This window comes from Parasteatoda tepidariorum, chromosome 11 (assembly GCF_982258835.1).
Source record: "Parasteatoda tepidariorum strain Cologne lab strain chromosome 11, Ptep-v5.0, whole genome shotgun sequence".
In the NCBI taxonomy this organism is placed as follows: Eukaryota; Metazoa; Arthropoda; class Arachnida; order Araneae; family Theridiidae; genus Parasteatoda; species Parasteatoda tepidariorum.
In genome coordinates, this window is record NC_141765.1 from 30238993 (window position 1) to 30262770 (window position 23778).

Here is a 23778-nt window from a genome sequence, read left to right on the forward strand (position 1 = left end):
GGGTTTCAACGTCTACTGTGCGTAAAAGTTACGAACTTTAGTTTGTTCAATCGACGTGCACTTTCGTCACTCCATAGATGGAGATGTTTGAGGTAAGAGCACTTATATGTCTATTGGATGGTAGACCAATAGAGATCTGTTCTCTTCCCAGTTGAGTACAGGTTTAGCTACCAAAGTGATAAGAAAATTTGTTTGATTTGGAGAGAACCTTCAACCCGATATCATTAATCAAATATCCATGAAAGAGATTTGCAAACCACGAAGGCAATGCCTGTGTGTTGGAATTTATCTTTTTGGGTGGACGCACAGACCTGCATGTCTCTATGTGAAACCGTGAGTGCTGGCCTGATATCCTTGATTTTTTATGTGTTCACTTATGCTGGTGAAATAAGATATGATTTCGTTTTGCATTACAATAACACAACGTCACACAGGGCTTGCATATTGAATGATTATCTTCAACAGAAAACTGTTCAGCGCATGGAGTGGGCAGCTCAATCACCGGGCTTGAATCCTATCGAACATTATTGGAATGCTTTAGAAAGGCGTATAGTTGATCTCAATCCTCCTCGGACCCCTGCCATGCTTGCAATTGCTTTGCAAGAACAACGGCTTGCACTTCCGATGAAACTACTTTTTTAAACGTTAAATTGGTTATGGAACTGGTAGACAGTATAGTTGAAAGCATCACACATTACTGCATGTGCTACATAGCTACTAGAGCTGATTATACTCTATACTGAAAGTACTTTTTCTATTCCAAAATGACACCACTGATTTATTCATTTCAAACATAAGCTAATTTCTGAGCACCATAATTGTCTGGTTACTACTCTAAATGTTATTTTATACATTATGTGCTCACACGCATTTCAAGCTAAGTCCATTTTATTCAACATGCTTTTTGAGCTGTCTAGATATTCCTAAACATACATTCTGAGCTATTTAAGAAGCACACGGTAAAAGTTCACGGAAAAGAAAAGAGAAAAGCTCACTGAAGATATATAAAAACGATAAGATAAGATAATAGCTCACTGAAGACACTATAGCAATTGGTTTTAAAATTAGAGAGTTATTTAAACATTAGAAAGCTAAACATAGAAATATTTTTTTCTGAATAAATAAAAAAAAATAAAATTTGAAGCTTAAAATCATGCATACAAGTAATAAATTAAACATTTTAAGAAATCTTTTGAATAAAATACTATACCACAGAAAAGCGAATTATCTCTTTTTAATGCTTATTTTTTTCTGAGGAAAGCTGATAGGCTAAAATGATAAATTAATTTATTCAAATTAATTTAGCAAGCTAAAAGAAAAAATATTTTTTCACGCAGAACATGGATTGATGTTAAAAAATATAAACCAGAAAAATTTCTTCATGTGAGCCAGACATTTATTAGCATAGATATAATAAAAATGTTAAAACTGTCATAAACGCTTGAACACGACTAAAAAAAAATCTTTTTTGCTGCTTTAAAGACGTAGTTTCTTATTTTTAACTAAGCTATATTATTATTATAAAAGGAAGAAGAGAATGTTTTCTTAACATATCTGAAAAGTTGTTTTTATCATATATATCTAAGTATTTTAGTAGGGGAATAAAACAAAAATTTCCGAAGATATAGCTTTAAAAGAAAAGTAGTTAAGACATTGTCATATGTCATTTTTTTCTGATAATGTAACCCTCTGAAAACATTAATTTATCACAAGAAACAAAGTAATTAAACAAAGCGAAATTTCAAACAATGGTTAAGGAATCAGATTCTTATGGGGAGAAAAAACAAATAAAATTTTAATGAAGATATTAAGGTAATATGTTATAAATACAAGATAAGCAAATGAATTTTAAAGAAGATAAATGAGTTAAAAGTAAAATATTACACTCGAAACTATGTATAAATGGTGCCAAAATAAGAAGACAATGTTCGCGTACAAAATTATAAAAATAACATTGGAACATGAGACCTCAAACGCTTTTTGGAGCCGCTAGATGGGGTTGCAAATAGAATGCAATATCAAAGAACAATGCACAAAATTCGTTTTATATCATTTTAATTTTATTTTAGTTCATTAATAATGTCATAATCACGCAATAAAGAGGGGGAAATAATACTTTTGAATGGAACTCCTCATTGAAGTCAAACTACCCAGACTTCCTGAAAGAAGAAAAGAAACTTTTAATATTATTATTCTTGAGAAACGCTAAACAATCAAACAATTCAATCTAAATACATTTTCTTTTAATACAGGAAATTGAGTTTTTTTAGGTTTTGATTCTGGATTGTGAAGAAAAAAGAGATATTTTGACTAAGGGTGCGACAAAAAAAAAAAAAAATACAGACTAGTAATTTTTAACATATATTTATTCGAAATAAGAAACATATGATAAATAATAATAAGAGTATACCTTTACTAATAAAAAAAATTTAATTGGTGAATTGACCGCAATTTTCGTAACTTTAATCTATCCCATACCCACTGAAGCAATTGTTGTCAAAACTTTGTGTACAGTGTACAAAAAAAAAAAAAAAAAATGCGGCCGATTCTTAATAACTTTTGATCTTCACTTTGTAGAACTTAATCTTAATGGTTCAATAGGGTGATCTCAAATATGCTGATTAACTAGAGCAGATGATAATTTAAGTTAAGAAATAAGGCACAAAAATGTAATTTCTCTGAATAAACATATACTTTTTTCAACGGATTCCGATTACTGACCCCCGAAATATAGTGGATGGTCGAAACCTTGAAATATGATCCCCATAGTTGGGCAAGGGGAATTATCCAAAATTTGGTTCCCATAATGCTAATATTACTGTTTTGTCATATGTTGAAATTTTTTTAAGCGAATTGAAAAATTTTTGCACACAATAATAAAATTAATTTATTCCAAGATAATTCCACGCAAAGAATGAATTTTAATAAATATTTATTATTTTTTGGTATTTTATTTACTAATAGTCGAACAAATTTTGGTTTGTAAGGTATATAATTTTCTACACCACTTTGAAGTATGTAGTTTTTACCTGGCACAATACAAAATTTGAGCGAAATTGGAAGAATAGCTTCTGACAAGTCGAATTTTAAAAAATTCATATATTTAAACTTCGATTTCTCAGAAACTATTACTAGCTGCCCCATATATTCAGAAATGTTTCGAGATTTTTATACAGTGTGTGCCGCCTTCATGCTCTCGACAACGTGTAACGGTTTGTTCGATGATCGAGTTTTTCAACTATATCACACATTTTCCAGGCAATATAGTTTCGCCATGTATACCCCATAGTATAAGATAACAAAATATGCAATACTAAAAAAATTCGATTTTTTTTGAAATTTCGAAAACGAAACAACTCAAAATCCTTTGCTTGAGACTTTAAAAAAGACCTAAAACCAATACGCAAACTACGACATATGTTAGAAAATATTTCATTATGAAAGTGATAGACAAAAAGAAATGAACACACAAATTAAATAGAACGAAATTAGTTAACACTTCTCTTCTATGATGTAATGACTTTAATTTTGTCGCAGTTTTGTTTTGCTGCAGCCTGCATATATAGATATATATATATTATAGATGAAACGGTGACATATTAGATTTTTTGACTTTTTCATGCCATGTTCTTAGCAGTTTTCTCAAACACTTCATTAGCTTTAAAACGCATTCGATGGGATGTAACATAACCTTTCAATTTTCTTATAGCTGTTGCAAGTACAATAGCCATAAGAAAATTGAAAAAATAATGGCTTTTATGAAGAGCATTTATATTGAAGAACAATATATTTAATGGATCTTTCTATTTGAGTGAGAAATATTTGCCTCTAAAATACATCATAAAAGACTTTTAAAGTGACATAAAAAATAGCAGCTTCCTTAATATCATAATATGTCTTAAAAAATTCACAAGAGGCGAGAGGCTCTTGGAATAATATTACATTTCGTTTCTTTATCTTTTTTTTTTCTTACTATTTTCTTCCGGAACAAAATGTGCTTCAATTGACATCTTTTTTCTATGCGATGCATTACGATACTTTTAAAAAAATCTTTGCCGATCGAAGCCTTCATTCTTAAAATGAAACAGTTATTCAGCAACAAATCTATCCACCGCATTAGTCAGGTAACTTTTGTAAAGTCCAAGTGCTATTGGAACAAGATATTTTTTTTCCTGTTTTCTCGTGTTTTTGTGTATTACGATATATATATATATATATATATATATATATATATATATATATATATATATATATATATATATATATATATATATATATATATATATATATATATATATATATATATATATATATATATATATATATATATATATATATATATATATATATATATATATATATATATATATATATATATATATATATAGTGTTTGAAACAGAAGTAAAAACAACAATAAATTTTTTTATAATTTTTAAAGTGAAATGATTAGTCGATTGAGCACTTTTTAAAAGTGATTTAACAACCACTTTCTTTTATATGTCTACGTCGTACTCGTGCAACTTATTCTACATATTTTCAAAATTTCAGTTTTAAATGAATCTGATAAAAATCATTTTTGTTACACGCAATTATTCTCTAATTCACAAATTTTTTAAATCATGTTGGGTACTAATTAAAAGCTAAGTTTATCAAGACACAAATAAAAGCATTTTTCACGCTATAAAGTCAAACACAATGTTATGCATAATTTTACAACCTGAATATTTGAGTTTTAAAATTTTTCTTTGTTGCCATTTTTCAAATTTAATATAGCTGAAGTTTACAATTTGGTGTATATACATTGTTATAAAAGTGTATTTAATCGAGATTAGTTCAAACTGTAAACAAAAAGAACACTGTCCGCTTAAGTACCAGAATACGTTTTCACTTTTTACTGCGATGCGTCTTGTAGATTCAATATTGGAAAAAAATGACAAATTTGGCCAGATGGAGTTGTATAATTTGAAAAACCCATGTATAAATGTATTTACCAACCTTTTTAATTCTCTTTCTTTCATATTTTTTTAATGAAAAAAAGTTTAAAAAATAAACTTGGTTGAAAATTTTTTATCGGTCAAGGATTTTAATTGATTTTTCTTTCATTAAGTACTTGGCAATGGCATTTATGAAACACTGTATTAATTTCTATTGAATTAGATTTAATCGTTCTGAAATGTAACAAAAGAAGCTGAATATATTTAGCTGAAAATACAGTTAAAAATATCGAACCTACCGAAGCATACCTGTTTTCCAACGGATCCAATGGGTAAGTAAGTATGAAATTTAATGGAGTACACGATCCATTGGCTTCCTGTGATTATATGAAGTTAGAGTAGTTTTTTCCCCAATCGATAGTGCCAGCGCTTTTTCAATATATTCTAAATCATCACCTAAACAACACAGGAGTACATATGTTCCACGTGAAATTACTTGAACGGCATATATGTCCTATTTGTAGAATATTGCTGTACTTTGACCTATTTGACCTATTAAAGCTCTAATTTACCTTAATTTTGGAAAAGAAAAAGAAAACTGACAGCGAAAGAATATAATAAAATCCAATGAACCTGTAATTATTTATTGTGAATAGCCGAAATGAAAAAACTTTACAAATTGGCATCTTAAATTTTCATTATTCTTTTAGCCTGCCTGCAGAAAATTTATTCAGATTAAAACTGAATCCTATATTGTGATATATTTATTTAATTGTAACATTGTGTGCATTGGAAGCATGAAATAAAGATTACTTCTGACCATTTCTGAGTGTTTAGTTGTTTGACATATAAATATCTTAAGGCAAGTGTGTTTGAATTGATGATGGCTGGTGAGAACATCTGTTGATCACAGTTATTGCAGAGAATGGCTGGAGGGAAATGTGGGAAAGCAAATGATTACCATGCTTATTAGTTTGATGCATTATATTTGATGTTTTAATAAGTACACTAAACAGCCATGGTTCTTAAAGTAACCATCAAATTAAATTTTCAGATTAATGTAATATCTTCGTTATGAGCCAATGCAATATAAGTAAACATTTAACGAATATAAGCGGTATAATTACAAAATTTTTGTTATTTTAAACTGATTTTAGTAGAATCTTTAAAACTGTTCCTCGAATGCTCTGACTTCATATGAAGCTGCGCTTTGTTGCAAAAAATATGCTAATATTTTTTAACTGTCATTAGTTAGTAACAGTTATTCATAATCTTGTTGGTTAAGTTTTGATCATTTTGATGTTAATTAAGAAAATAGCGCAAAAAGACACTATAAAGACAAGCTATAATTTTGCAATAAATAAAAATCGTTTGTGATATATATATTTTTTAATTTTAAAAGTGACTCCATTGCTGCACTGTAAAACAAGAAAAAGTAAGAAAAAATATTCATTGCCCTTAGCGTTTTTTACACAAGTGGAATGGCCGTGATAGGCTGGTTGGTTGGACGTTGGAATGGTGTTCGTGAGGACAGAAACTCGAATCTCGTTGACCGAAGAATCCCTGTGTATTAAATGATGACTGAAGCACGCTAAATATGACGAGGGTTAAATATTCAGGTCGAAATTGCAATCAGTGGATGAATGAATAGATGTATGAATGGGTCCTCCCTTTAAAAACGGGCTGTGATGTTTGGTGTGTGACTGAAGTCGTATTCTTGTCAATAGATGGAGCCACTAAAAACAAGATAAGCACCCTCCCTCAGTCTTAAATATTTTGGTTTCACCAAGCTTGCCTGCTGGTATAATAGCAAGTGGCTTTAGAAAAGACAACAACAACACATTTTATTGTTAATTTTATTTTAGAGTCATTACCTAAATGCTTAGGTAGAAATATTCGTGTTTTCTGATGCTTCCATAGAGTCAGAAACATGACAAATGTTATCCTATTCCGGTAGTATTGACCATACTTTTTCTCAGTGTACTGTTTTATAGTATTCAATTTTAATTTTGATTTTAAATTGATAGCTATAAAATAATGGCAATAGTGCTATCAATTTAAGTTTTACTATTAATAGCTTACTATTAATTAGTCACTATACAACTGATAACGTTCTGATAATTAATAGTAATTATGTGGTAACTGTAACTCGTCATTTAAACTTAATTTTTTTAAATAGTTACTAGAAATTTTAACTTGTAAGAAAAAATTGTCTGCTTTAAACGTACACAAAATCATGCTTATTAAGTTATGTAACCATCATACATTTTTAATACTGTTTTGTTTTATTTACAATTGCAATGAAATGTTTGAATGTCATTTGACTTAATCAGTGTTTCTCGGTGTATCTTAGTGCAATTGTCCTAATCATTGTATCAGAAATAAATTAACTTATTTTCAAAATAAAAATAACTATTTAAATGCAAACTTTTATGCTTTTGAATTGTATTACAATCTTCAAATGATTTCAAAATTATTTGAGCATCATTCAATTTTTTTACATAGTCACAAATGTGCAATATAAGGTTTATAAATACTGCTTAAACAAAAATAGAGTTTTCTTTAAATCAGAACTAATGAATCAAATGAACAAATAATTTATTATCTAAAATCATTATTTTAAATAATTAATTATTTAATAAATATTAAACGTAATTTATAAATAGAAAATGTGAAAAGTTGAAGGAAAAATATATTGTTCTTAATTTAACAGCAGTATTGCTTTAAATGTGCAATAATTTACTGATTGATATTATTCCTTGTAAGTATTACATGTGAATAAAAAGTGGAAAAAATCAAAAGTACTAAGAGAAAAAAATAGTTCTTTTTTTCATTAGAACCGATGCATTCAATGAACAATAATTTATTATTTACAATCAATTTCGAATGTTTTGATAAATATTGAATCGAATTTATAAGTAGAAAATATGAAAACTATAAATAAACATTGTTCTTAATTTTGCAGTAGCAATGTTTTAAACGAGCAATAATTGACTGATTGCGATTATTCTTGATGGATATGAAACGGAATAATAAGTAGAAAATTAAAAAAAGCACCAGATAAAAAATATAGTTCTTTTTTTTTTATCAGAATCGATGACTAGTATGAACAATAATTGATTATTAACAGTCAATTTCGATAAATACTGAATTGGATCTAAAAGTAGAAAATATGAAAAGCATAAATAAATTATTTCTAGTTAAAGAACATCAATGTTATATCAATCTTAGCAATAATTGATTATTTCCGATTATTAACAATAATTGATTATTAACAGTCAATTTCGATAAATACTGAATTGGATCTAAAAGTAGAAAGTATGAAAAGCATAAATAAATTATTTCTAGTTAAAGAACATCAATGTTAAATCAATCTTAGCAATAATTGATTATTTCCGATTATTCTTGATATGATAAATATTAAATGGGATTAGTAAGTAGAAAAGGGGAAAAAAGTAACAGAGAAAAAATATAGCTCTTTTTTTTCAGAAACGCTGCATCAAATGTTAATAATAATTGATATAGTAATAAAGTAGATAATAATTGATTACTTGCAATCAATTTCGATAAATATTGGATCGAATTTATAAGTAGAAAATATGAAAAGTATAAATAAATATTGTTCTTAATTAAGGATCAGAAATGCTTTAGATATGCAATAATTGAATTTATTTTCAAATATTCTTGCTAAATATTAAATGAAAATATTAAGTAGAAAAGATAAAAAATACCAGAGAAAATATAAAGCTTTTTATCTCAAAAAACTGTTTCCTCAAACAAAAAAAAATCGAATATTTACAATCAATTTCGATTAATATGAAATCGAATTTATAAGTAGAAAATATGAAAAGTATAAATAAATATTGTTCTTAATTAAAGAGAAGCAATGCTTTAAATGAGCAATAATTGACTATTTGCTATTATTCTTGATAAATGTGAAATGGGAATAATAAGCTGAATAGATAAAAAATACCAGAGGAAAAATATAGTTCTTTTTCATCAGAAGTGTTGCATCAAATGAAAAATAATTGATCATATAACAATAAATTTCGATAAATATTGAAACGAATTTATAAGCAGAAAATAGGAAAAGTTTAAATATTGCTCTGAATTAAAGAGCAACAACGATTTAGAAGACAACAATTGACTATTTATTATTATTCTTGATAAATATTAAATGAAAATAGTAAGTAGAAAAAATAAAAAGTAACAAGGAAAAAATATAGCTATTTCTTCCTCAGAACTGATCCATCATATTATAATAATAATTGATGTAATAATAAAGTAGATAATAATTAATTATTTACAATCAATTTCGAAAAATATATAATTGAATTCATAAGTAGAAAATATGAAAAGTATAAATAAATATTGTTGCTAATTCAAGAAAAGCAATGTTTTATATAAGCAATAATTAAATTTATTTTGATTGTTCTTTAGAAATATTAAATGAGAATAGTAAGTAGAAAAGATAAAATGTACCAGTAAAAGAGTATAGCTTTTTCTCATCAAAACTGATGCATCAAACAGACAATAATTCATTATTTACAATCAATTTCGATAAATATTAATTAGAATTTATAAGTAGAAAATATGAAAAGTATAAATAAATATTGTTCTTAATTAAAGAAACGCAATGCGTTAAATGAGCAATAATTGACAATTTACAATTATTCTTGATAAATATTAAATGAGAATAAGAAGCAGAAAAGATAAAAGTACCAGAGGAAAAAATATAGCTCTTTTTTTTCTTCATCAGAGCCGATGCATCAAATGAACAATAATTGATTTTGATCAGAAAGTAGTCAACCTCTTTCCTCCTTAACATTGTTCGCACTAAATGAGCTGTGTAGGATACTAGAAATGAAGAGGAAACATTTTCCCATTTGGTGTCATCTCTTGAGACACTCAAAGGGTCTATTCCAGAAGGGAAACTTACATCTAATATCTCTCTCACATAAGAAATAGTGCAAATACGAAAAGATCATACAAATACTTGTAATAGCCCAGCTATTTGTGCTGTGGTTAACATTTTATGGAGATATCATACTTAACGTACGTTATATAGATGTAAATAAAAATAAATCTTTTGAAGAAAAAGAGATAGAAGGAAAAAGTACACTTGTGATTTTTCTTTTGTCCGGAAGAAAAATTTAGGCTCCATCGTTCATATCCTCCAGAAACTACGGAATTTCCGTTGTTCCGTAAAATATTTTTTCTTTGTGATAACACAGGCAATGTATTTATATTAAATGTGGTGTATTAAAATAAAAATTATTTGTCTACCACTACTTAAAAATGATTAAAAAAGTTATAGAAAATATTAATTAGGCTAATGATTGCATTCTTAAGTTCTGGTAAATGTCATAATTTGTTTTACTTCATATAAATTTGTATTTTAGTTCACTGCCACTGGAAAAATATTTCGCCTAAACCTCAAATGATGGAGAAAATACTATCGTCTCAGAGATTTTGCATAATATCAAACGTTGACCCATAAAACTTCACTTCAAATTTAATAAAGTACTAAATTGAACAATTTTTCAATTTAATTTGAACTATAGTATCGTGTAACCAAGTTCAATAAGGACATTATGATGGTTTAATAGAGCACTATATTAAGATTGCAGCAATTTTGATTGATATTATAGTTCAACGTGTTGTAAAATTCCTAACAGGGTATTATTGTCACTAGATATTAACTTCGAGAGTTTTAGACTTTTAGAGTATAAACTAATAGACATTTAGAGTAAAGACTGATAGATGATTAGACATTCAAAGCATGGATTTAAAATATTTCAGACATATATAGAAAATGTACGCCTCCTGAATATTGCTTGAACTAAATGAGCTGTGAATGAAATGGAAATGAAGAGCAAACATTTTCCCATTTGGTGTTTTCTCTTGAGATATTCAAGACTTTATTCTGGAATTGAAACTTATCATGAATATCTATATCATTTAAGAACCACGAACTGATCATGCAAAAACATGTAATTGCTCAATAGTTTTTGTAGTGGCTAATACTTCAAAGGAGCCATTATATCTATAAAACGTACATTACACAGAGGTAAATAAAAAAAGAGACAGCAGAAAAAAATATACCTGTAGTCTTTTTTTTTCTTTTAAAGAAAAATTTAGGCCCCATTATCTCAGAAAATTTATTTAACGTTGATTATTATATCAGAGTCTGAACCATAATAGGATGCAAATTTGCCCCAAACATAATAAAGCGTAAGATCAAATGATTTATCGATTCAAGTTGAATCGTAGAATTGAAGTAATCAAGTTTATTAAGTGCATTATTATGATTCAGTTCATCACTATAATAAAACTACAGCAATTATGAGCAATATTATGATTCAACGTGCTCTAAGTTTTCTAACAAGGTAGTATTGACTAGATATATGGGCTATTATATATTTAGGAAATTAAGAGTACAGATTTATAAATATTTCTCAGAGTCAGAGTTTCTTATACGTATTTTAGAGAAATATGCAAATTTTATGCCCCCTTAACATTTTTGAAATCAATTGATCTGTGTCAGAATTAAAAATGAAAAGGAAACATTTTCCCATTTAATTTCTTGAGACACTTAAGGGTTCATTCCAGAAGAAAAATTAGCATCTACTACAGCTCCAATTTAAGAAAGAGTGCAAACACGTAAAGATAATATAAAAACATGAGTTTGTATATCTATTTTTGTTGTGGATAAGACTTTGATCGAGATATTATATTTATAAAATGTACACTACTCAGAGGTAAATAAAAATATATCTTTTAAAGAGAAAGAAACACAAGGGGAAAAAAAGTTTAGAAACTATTATACATCGAAATAAAAAGGATGATATGTGGACACGTCTCTTTTATTAAGTTTACAATGTCTAAAGCGAAACAAAAATTGTTTTTTTTTTAGAAGAAACACAGAAAGAAATAGACATGGGAAAAGGAATTTCGGTCCACAACTATTATTAAGAATGCATTTAATTGCAAACAATCATTATTACAGTTTTCATTTCTACTTAAATAAAACAAAGCACTAATTTATACAAATTTAGACATTTTCGTCCTTTTTGAATAATTCATGAAGGAAAAAAAAGTTATTTGATAGATTTATGAGAACAGGTGGATAGTAGATTAAATAAATCGATGCTATTGAGAAAGGTTTAATGCAACATACAGCATTGATTTATGTCTGGATAAAAATGTGACTCTAATTTTCTTCGTAACTTATTGGTTTTTTAGGTAATCTTTTTGATATTGGATTATCTAGTAAGTTTTGTTCCATATTAGGTAAAATATCCTTATGTAAATTTTACTATTTTAAGTTTAATAATAATATAAATACTCTATTTCAAATAAAATACACACTAAAAATATCTAAATGCAAGGGAAATTTAAATTTTAAGGGTGATTTTAAAATGCATAATGAGCTTATGGGAATCAACTTATATGAAAATTTATAGAAAACAAGAAAGAAATGAAAAAGAAAAAAAATCTTAAAGAAAAGAAGAAAAAATAATAAAAACTGAAAACAATAAATAATAAAATATCAAATAAGGTAGAAAAAAAATAATATCGCAAGGATATAATCTCGTTATCAGCTCACACGATTATATCCGCAAAAATAGTGCTTTTAAATATGGTATTTATAAAGCCAACGCAAAATATATTGATACAATAGTTTGAGGAGCATCAAATGGTTAAAAAGAAAGAAATCGATTTTTTTGAAACATTAATGGGGTGTTAAATTGAATCATGTTTATTTTCAAGTTGATTCATAGTATAGTTAAATCGAAATTAATAATTAAAATAATGTCGTTCAACTTTGCCCATAATAAGTTTACATCAAATTTGAACGATGCTATTACTCTATACGCTTCAAACTTTCTTACAGTGTGATTGTTTTGACGCGAGCATATGAATAGACTGGTCCCCCATGTGATATTTACTCTTCAAATTTCAATTTGTAAGAAAAAAAAATTTAAAAAAGAGCAAAAAAAAAATCATACCTATGAATAATTAAGAAGTAGATGAAGAAAAAACTGGATTTAATTTGCTTAGAATTGATTTTAATACAAATTTACGCAACATTGCAAAATTAAAAATACAGTCTATTATTCTCTAATTAAAAAAATGCTTGGTTTAGACTTCTTTTTGAGTATCAAAATAATTAATTAAATATGAGTACAATGGTTTATTTAATTGAATTTGTATCAATTGGTACCTATTATTTGATTTGGGAACAGAACTTTTAAAAGCAGCTATTTAATTATGAAGAATTAAATACTAGCTCATGAACTAAAGTTTATGCAAATGTATATTAGCAGAGACAAATAAAAAAATGAGTATCGCTTTAAGATGACAACATTAATTAAATGTTCAGAGATAGGGTTATATCTAGCGTTCTTTTTATTCATGAAGTTTATGACTTCAAAGCTGTTTTCCCCTTAGAATTCTGTCTTTTAATAATTGCTTTCGAGCAATAAATTTTCGAAAATTTCGTAAGTTTATCTTTATTTATTTTAAAATGGGGTGGGGGGTGGGAAGAGAAGGTTGATATTATTAAGACTACTCTTTTATTGAACAGCCTTTATTATTTCGTACTTATTGACAGCAAGCGCACTCTGATGGCTGTTCAGTATACTTTCTTAATCGTTTAAATGCTGAATTAAGAAAGGTGGATCGAAAAACTTGACACTTAGTGAACTCTCTACTTAGAGCCATGATTCCGCACCCAACTCGCACCGACCGCAGTGCTGACGTAAAATATCCTCCATGCTAGGCGAATCAAAGAGCCATGATTCCGCACCCAACTCGCACCGACCGCAGTGCTGGCGTAAAATATCCTCCGTGCTAGGCGAATCAAGGATTAGAGTCCCAAACCGTCGAACTATCCATGTGAGTTTTCCATGGTTTTCTTCTCCTTGCTACGCAAATGTTGCTTAGTTTCATCAAAAAGTTCTTCACGAAGGCGAATTTCTCCCAATACTTTATCCAGAAATTCTTTTGTCCCCTGGGTAAAATTCAAAATTACAGGCTACGCTGTTGAACATTAGTAGAGAAAAACTCTATATATATATATATATATATATATATATATATATATATATATATATATATATATATATATATATATATATATATATATATATATATATATATATATATATATATATATATATATATATATATATATATATATATATATATATATATATATATATATATATATATATATATATATATATATATATATATATATATATATATATATATATATATATATATATATATATATATATATATATATATATATATATATATATATATATATATATATATATATATATATATATATAACTGACACCCGGTGGCTGAGCGGTAGCGCTTCGCGCTGTCGTGCCACAGGTTCCTGGTTCGATCCTCGGGCAGGGCAAGGTTGACTCAGCCTTTCATCCCTTCAGTGGGTCGATAAATACACAGTAGGCCTTGGCCCTCATGGGCTGCCGCGCCGCTGAGTTTAGTTTATATATATATATATAAATGCATGTATTTATAATAGTGTTCTAATTATCTGATAATAGTCAGTATTATTTAGCCATATTAATAATGATTTTTTTTACTTTGTAATAATTTAGTTTGCGAATGTCCTACATACTTTTTAATTTGTTTTCAACGAGCCAGTTTGAGTTTCTATGCACTGTTAAAATGTTGTATGTATGTTGTCTAAAAAGAATAGATAAACGTTTCACCGAAAAGTTTGTGAATGCAAAGACCTGCAGAAAGTCGCAAACCGATTTCATGAAGATTTCCGTTCAGTAAAAGTGACTCGAAGTAAGTGATTTTACCTCTTTCGGGGTTCAACCTGACGCAACTGTAATCGAGTTTGAGTGAATGGTGGACGACCGCATGATTCAGCGAACGACACATCAATCGAAGCAGATGAAAGTGAAAGTTAAATCCAATCTTTATACTTTGCAAGGTAAGTGTAAGCTTTTAATTATTACTGCTACCATGTAATATTTCTGTTTTGCACGCGCGATGTGTTACATGCGAAATTCGTCATAGAGCGCAGCATGCTTTTGGAATGGTTGCTAAGCTTTTTCAATTTGTTAGTTGATTCACTTGTATTTACTTCCCGAAGATACATATTTTAAAGTACGTTGTTTAAAAATGTCTGAAAAACAGCGTTATCAAATGTGTAAATTAGTTTTTCTGATGCCAATAATAATGTGCTTTTTAAAAATTCGAGCCATTGCCGTGTTTTGAAATAAAATAAAATTTCTGTTTTCTTAAATCGGCATTTTGTACAGCTAAGTCAAGATAAATGCTTTTAAAATAAGATGAATGTTGTATTTTTTATGCATATTTTAGTAATTTTTATTGTCAGATCAGAACATAGATTAAGGATAAATTAGCATTTATTGTGAAAAAACTGCGCTTTCTTTCTTATATTTTAATATGTAATGCTTAACATAAGCGATCAGTATAACGCATTTATTTTATATTAAAATTTTCATCAAATTTAAATGCTTAACTATATTTCACTGAAAAGTTAAGTATTCATTGTTCATTATCATATATAATTCTAATTATATAGAGTTATTATGAGTAGAAACTTAATTGACGGTACCAGCTTGGTGCGATTTTAAAAGTTGGAGCCAACGCCAATAAGACGGAGCGCTATTGTCATTAGAACAAAAACGAGGATTTTGTGTCTGCAGAAAATAAAAGTATTCAAAACAAAAGCAAGCATTCTGATAATGAAAATAATTTGTTTTTCACATGTAAAAGTATTAATATTAAATGATAACAAGCATTATTGTTATTAAAATACTTGATTACAAATTCTTAATATTACACTTACTTTCAATTAAATACAACTGAAAGTAAGGTGACCAATAATAGGAAAAGAAAAAAGTGAGCTTTATTGCCTCAAATGTTGTCAAATATGTATTTCACATTCAACCAAAGAGCTCCTGCGAGAGAAAACGAGTTTTAAAACGTATTTGTCAAATTCTTCTTTTTTTTACTCTTTGTGTAATTACCTTTTTGACAAGACATGATACCCCAGTTTGGAAGTTACAATTAGAGTTACAAAACGAATAGTTGAATCACTGATTTGAATCACTTACTGGCACGAATCAATGAGTGTTTTGATAATAAAATCGATAAAAATGACATAAATATGATTTATCTATAATAAAAAGGACTTTAAATTATATTTTTTTACTCTCTTTAATTTTGTGACCGACAAACAGCAGAACAATTTTTAAGATTCGCTTGAGAATTACAACAATTAAGATTAGACCCTGTTCGTTCGGTCCAGATGGGGTTCAAACTTTTACCGTTCGTTAACAGTCAAGCCTTGAAATTGATTCAACGTCTCACTGAAGAATGGGTGTAAAGAAAAACCTTGGAATTAGTTCATTGTTTAATTACGAAATTAGTACCTCTTACAGTACCACGACATTGGTAGAACTTTGCACTAAATTTCTTATTATATTGGTTGCAGGAAATTGGCACTAATTCTTTGGTGAAACGTTGAACTTATTTTTAACAGTGTGAATTTGTTGGTAATTCAGTCACAGGAGCATTATCCAGACTGACATTTTGCTAGTAGTACAAATTAATGTAGTTGCATATGATTTAGTAAAAGCCTATCAAGAGTAACTAAATTTAATTTAAATAATAATTTACTCAAACTAGATTGATTTACACCTACCAAAAATACAGAAATCACAGAAAAATAAAAATAATAAATGCGTAATTATATTTTCAATCCTGAGTATTATAGGATCATAATATTTTTAAACTTTTACTAACTTGTATTAAGATCGCAATTTATTAAAAAACGCAATTATAAATTTTTCAGAAAAAAATGCTTCAAGAAAAATTTATCATAACCTAACTCCTATGGTCTGTTAATTTAAATTTCTTTCTTCTAATTTAAATTTATGATTCTTATATGAACCAGTTGTAAACGACCCGTTAAGTTAAATAAATGTTTATTAACGTAAACTTTACGATTAATTAAATGAACAGATCGTAATTTTAGAATAAAAATTCTGAGAGTACAGTAAAGACGATCAGTTTCTTTTATTAGGCCAATGGCACTTATCTTTATTTTTTAATAGTTACTTAGCATTTTATAATTAGAGCATATCCGGTGATGTGGCTGGACAATTTGCGTGCCTGACTGCAAAGCCAATAGTTGTAGGTTTGAATCCCGCTTAGGACATGAACGCTTCGCTCTGTTGTGTGAATGCTGCCTACCCTCTGAACGGGTATCTGTGACAGTGTGGCGTGGGTAATGTTGCTCGTCTCCGTGAATTAGGTTATTCACAGGCGACCACTTAGTAACATTAAAGCGCAAAACGTTCGGCAACTTCCGTGGCAAAGAACGAGAGTTCAGGATCTGCCGTTAAAAAATAATTATTGTATATAAGGTAAGTCATGCGTAGCATGTTGAACCTAACTCAGGTTGTAAAGTTTTCGAGACAACATTTCATTCGAATAAATAACGGAAAGTAGTATTTTCTAAAACTTGTTACAATAGATAAATGCATTTTCTAAATCATTTGCTATATCTTAGAATTTTTTTCCTGCTTTCAAAGAAGTGGTATTAAATAAATTATTAGTAAAATATAAGGGAGAATTTCTTTTCTAATTTAAGGAGAGTTTCTTTTATTTAATAAAACTCTTTTTCTGCTCTTTTGTTCTTGTTTTCGTTTAATAATGATATATTTTGAAATAAAGAATTTATTTCAAGCTATTACATTTCAAACAAAAATATTTCTTTGAAGTTTCATGAGTTGAAAATACGGTCACTAATTGCCAAAAAAAGAAAAAGACTATTTTTATTTTTTTACAATTAACAGAAATTTCGCTGTAAAAATACGAATTTAAAAGGAAATACAATAGGTTCCTTTTAAGACAACAATCCTTCAATTAAAGGCTTCTTAGAAAAAGTGTTTATTTTGCTTTGACTTCTTAAATCATAGATAAACTCAAAACTTATTGTTCCATTTCAGCTCTAGAGACTTTCAAATATAAGTGTTATATAAAAAATATTGCTTGAAGAGTAATTGATAAAGAGAGAAAAAAAATAAGAAAAATTATTATGCTGAGTTTCAAATTAATCAACAAAATCTTCTTCAAAAATTAGAACACATCAAAAAGTATTTCCTTTGATATTTTAGACATGTTTTTATGAATGGTTCATATTAACTACAGAAAAAAAAATCCTTTTAATTTTTCATGCTTAGAATTCATCTATACTTAGCTTTTTCACTTTCTCTCGCATCATAAGCCACTGTTTAGTTAATTAATTTTATTATAACTGTTTATGAGAAGATTAAATTCAAAAGATCCAGTAGCAGTTGATATATTTGTCATAAGTAAAGAGAAATAAATATGAACCTAAATCACTAGATTATGCTTAGGGTAGAGTGTACTATTCCTGAAAAGGTGTTTAAGTTTATTTTGACTTCTTCAATTATTTATAAATTTCAAACTTATTGTTCCACTTAATCTTTATAAACTTTCAACAAGTTCTTTTTCAAACACTGGAATCCAAAAAGCTGTATTTCCTTTGATTTTTCAGACATGTTTTTATAAATGGTTCATATTAATTACGGAATTTTTTTTTTTAATTTGGCATATTTAGATTTCCGTCTACAGCAAGTTTTTTTACTCTCTCTCACATTATAAACCAATGCTTAGTTAAGTAATTTTATTATAAATGTTTATCAAATTAAATTCAAAAGTTCGAGTAGCAATTGAGATATTTGTCATAAATAAGGAAAAATAAATAGTAGCCTGAATCATTGAAGGAAATGTAGGGAAGTCTGCATTGTTTCTGAAACTACTGGCAAATCTTATTTTGTGGAGAAAAAAAAAAACAAGAAAGTGTTTGGTCTCCTTTTTTATCTTTCAAACAACTGCAGGAATTTATTTTCTCTTCATTCAGGAAAAATATAAGTGTTATATTTTAAGAGTAAATGATAAAGAGAGAAAAAAAGCACGATAAAAAATATTATGCTGAGAACCAACCATACTACATTTTCTTGGTCCTTAATTTTTCTTATATTCTTATAGAATCTATTAAAGTTTGGTTTATAATTATGCAATCGTCTGATATTAATTAATATCAGCTCAGTAGATGAAAAATAAATACCTAAATATATCCTAATTTAAAATGGTGGATAATTTAAGCATACTTACCTTAATTTAAAACCATGTAAATTTAAGAGTGTTTCCTTTGGAAGTGTTTCCATCATTAGAAATTAGGCTCTTCTTCAGAGGTAACCAGACCACTGACATGAATCAGCATGTTTATTTTAACATTCTGGAAGATCAGATCTTGACTTTCAATCAATATCTTCATATTGAGCCGCGGTGGCGAAGGGGATAGAGTGCTCGCCTCCCAATGAAGTGACCCAAGTTTGGTTACCTCATCGCTGGTCGATACGAATTCTGCTTCAGGGTTATTCCAACCACAGTGCTGATATAAAATATCCTCTGCAGTAGACGGATCATGTATTAGTATCCCTTTGCCATAGGCTAACTATGACAGGTTTGTAACGTAATTGCTTGTTAGTTCCATCAAAAAGTCCTCCATAAAAACTAGTTTACCTTAATGCTTGATCCAAGAGTTCTGGATTGGGTTCAAAATTTTAAGGCTATGGAATTGAACATGATAGTCACAAACTCAGAAATGGGCTGGCTGTTCAACGACAGTTATAAAATAAAATAAAAATATCTTCATGCAGCGTTTGCTTTGATACCCCTAATTTTTAATGATAACAAACAAGTTCAGCGATCTGGGATATTAGTGACCAGTTTTTATTGTTATTTATAGTATACACCCAACTACATAGCAATTAGCCTATAAACTCACTTGACATGAGTTATATTTATAATGTGGAATATGTTGCGAAAAAGCATACAACCCCGAAGTCAGCACAATTTTGAGGAATTGTAAGATGATAATCTTTAGGGAGTAATCTTAAATAAATTCTAGTAGCGAATAATCTAGATAACCCTTCGATAATTCTAGTTTAAAGATGACAATCTTTTATTTAGATGCGACGTATTTGCAAAACCTAATGAACTCATTCGTCTATGAGTTTAAGCGGTTATCAAATCCTTAGGTGCAGTCACACGATATTAAATTATGCTTTTCTTAAGTCCCCTTAGAGTTACTGTTTTTTTTACCGCTTTGCTTTCATTCTTTATATTTTTAGAAATTAAATATTATTTTTTATAATTTATTATTTATTTTGCTCGAATCTTAAATCTAAATGTTTCTTTATTTTATGTTGAGTAAGAATGAATTAGAATTATTGCTGCATACATTTCTTTTTTAATAAAAAGGAGTTTAAAAACTGTCGGTTAAATTAAGCTACTTTTACTTATTTAATGGATCACTATGATATGAGAAAGATTAATTTCTTGACAGATTAGATCAATTTATTTTGCTTTTGCTCTAGTTATTATATTTTTTGCCAATGATAAAGTTTATTTAATTCGATTAAATTATTTTCTTTATATACTTTTAAAATTTGTTATTTATCTCTATTTATTGAAACTTTTTTAACGAATATGATCAAAAATAAAATTTTTATCAATACTTTTGTTTTTTAGCATCTTCTTTTTAGAAAAAAAAATATAAGATTGAAACTCTGATTAAAAATAATAAAAGATTGAAACTCTGATTGTTATCAGAAACCTGACAGATAGGACCGGGTTCCTGAATAGGAAAAAAATCCTTCGAAACTTACTTTCGGGGTAATAATCAATCAAAACTTTGATGGAATAAGGAATTCGACTGACTTAATATTGGGTATAATAATACAATGAAATTTTAATTATAGACAAGATTGCAAGGCACAAACATTTAGCTAATTTCATGTACAGTGTGACCGAAAAAAATGGACAACCCAGAAAAACTTTTGATCTTATGATCGGATCTTCACGTTCTAGAACTCATTCTTAAGGGTTTAAAGGGGTGACCTCAAATCTGCCAATTAATTAGTGCAGACGATATTTTAAGTTACAAAACCAAGCTCAAAAGCGTACTTTCTCTGAACAAACATATCTTTTCCTCGACGGATTTCGATTTCTGACCCCCAAAATCTAGTGAGTACTGCCATTTGAGAAACATAGTCCTCATAGTTTGGGCAGGAGACTTATCCAAAGTTTGGACCCCTTAATTTTAATTTTAATTTTGACGTATTTCGCCATAACTCGAGAAGTTTTAAAGCGAATAGAAATTTTTTTTGTACAGAATTATAAAATTCGTTTATTCCAAGGTAATTCCATGCAAAAAATGAATTTTAGTAAATATTTATTATTTTTTAGTATTTTATTAATAATAGTCGAACAAATTTTGATTTTTAAGGTATACAATTTCTTACATCATTTAAAAGTAAGAAATTTCACATGAGAAAATGCAAAGTTTGATCAAAATCGGTAAGATTTTACCTGACAAATCAAATTTCAAATATCTGACTTTTTTGAAATTCAATTTCTCAGGAAGTTTTCTATCAATTTTACTAAAATTTTGTATTTTGCCATATAAAGTAATATTTTTTAACCTGATACATAAATTCTTTGCCTTACAATACAAAAGTTTTTCGATCTTCATTAAATAGAATAATAAATATTTACTAAAAGTTATTATTTGCAAGGGAATTATCTTAGGATAAACGAAATTTAAAATTGCGTGCATAAATGTTTTTAATTTGCTTAAAAGTTCTCGAGTGTAGCAAAATACGAAAGAAGCAAAATTAACATTAAGGGGTCCAAACTTTGGAGAGCTCTCTTGAACAAACTATTGGGACTATATCTGCCAGATAGCAGTGCCCACTATATTTTGGGTGTCAGAAAATGTATGTTTATGTTGAGAAAATGTATCCGATGAAATGTATCCGTCGAGAAAATGTATGTTTATGTTGAGAAAGTAGGTTTTCTTTATTTAAAATATCGTCTGGTCTGTACTTATTAATTAGCATATTTGAAATCACCCCTCGAGCTCCAAGGATTGAGTCCTAGATCGTAAAGAGATCATTAGATCAAAAGTTATTCAGGGAGGTTCATTTCTTTGGGGCACTGTACATTTTAATATTTTATAAATCTTTGTCCTGAATCAACAAATTCCTCCAAATCTTTTGACACATTAATTAGATTTAAATCGATCGACACATTAATTAGATTTTAATGTGTCGATGTCTTTTGACACATTAATTAGATTTTAATCTCTAAAATGATCGATGCCTCTTTTCTTTCTGACCAAGTGGGCCAATAAAACCTTTTATTCTAATCTAGAATTTCTTACTGTGACACTGTATAAAAATTCTGGTAAAGTTTCGGTAAAAAGTACCAGTACTTCTAACCGTAAAATCCTATTATACCGCAAAATTTTAAAAAGTGCCGTGTCAGCAGAAAGCTTTTTTCTAATGAACCATGCTGAATTTTATTAAAAAATATTTAAATATTTATTTAATAAAATAATGCGTCAAACTTGATAGTATTCCAATACTCATAGGCGCATTTACAAAATATAACAGTTTCCTTCCCCGTACTGCTCGAGATTCTCTCTTCAGCGCCGCTGTTTCAAAAAAATCATCTGAAATAAAAAAAATAAGTTTCGTATTTTTCACTTGAATAATTATTTTTTCATCCCTTTGTCAATCTGGACAATTTTTTGTAGATTCTTTCACCAGGCTTTCTTGAATTTTTAAAATTTAATGAAACCTTTTCAATTCTTTTCTTTCAAATATCTTATATAAGTTAATAAATTTTGTGAAAATCTGAACACATACGAAACAACTGTTTTCTTTCTACAAATATATTAAATAATAGAATAGTTTAGGAGTTTTTTTTTAAAGCTGCCCTTATCACTTTACTACTTGACTGAATTTTATAATGTATCTGTCATTACTCAGAATCGAAAAGTTGAAAAAAAATTTAATTACAAAGTCAGGAAATTTAAAATATTTCATGATAGTTTCGTCTGTGAATTTTTACTAACCCCAAGAAATCTGTAACTTTGCCTAACCCTCTATGCAATTGCCATAACCTAGAGATATAGCTTTGGGGGAGAAATAACTAATTAAATATAGCAAGTTTATGAGGGACTCCTAAATTAAGTTTTAGCACCGAATTTGAGAACCTATTGGTTGAAACACCTAAATTATCGTTTGAAATTTTATTTCTTTAGATGACTAGAAGAAATGATGAATAGAAGGAAAATGAATTTTTTTTAAATTTCTTTAAAAAATATAGCATTTTCTATCTAGTCATCTTTTTTTATTAAACATTAAATAAGAAAGCAATTGTAGTTGAATACTTTAAATATTCGGAAATTGCAAAGATTTAGGAAAAACAGAGGGAAAGAGGAATTAGAAAATATGAATTTCAGATTGAAGTCCTAATAAAATGCAGTAAAAAGAAAATATGTTCTTTTTTTTCACTCATTTTCTTTCAGGTTTTTGCTTTACTCACGGTATTATAACTGTAATTAATTCAAATCATGACTAAAGGTGAAATAAAAGAGTAATTGATTTTAAAATAATAGGAATTTATTTTACGATTTTTTTTTACATAAAATCAAAATAACATCAAAGTTTTAAAAAAAATAATTTAACGTATATATCGGAAAAAAGATCAAAATTTTGCTGAAATATAAATATTTCATCCGAAATTGGGATTAAAAATAACCATTAATACTTAATGGGAAATGTATATGAAAAATATTTATTCTAAATATTTTAGTGCTTTAATCATATAATTTCTCATCTTTCTAACTAAATAGAAATTATTTCCTTTTTTATA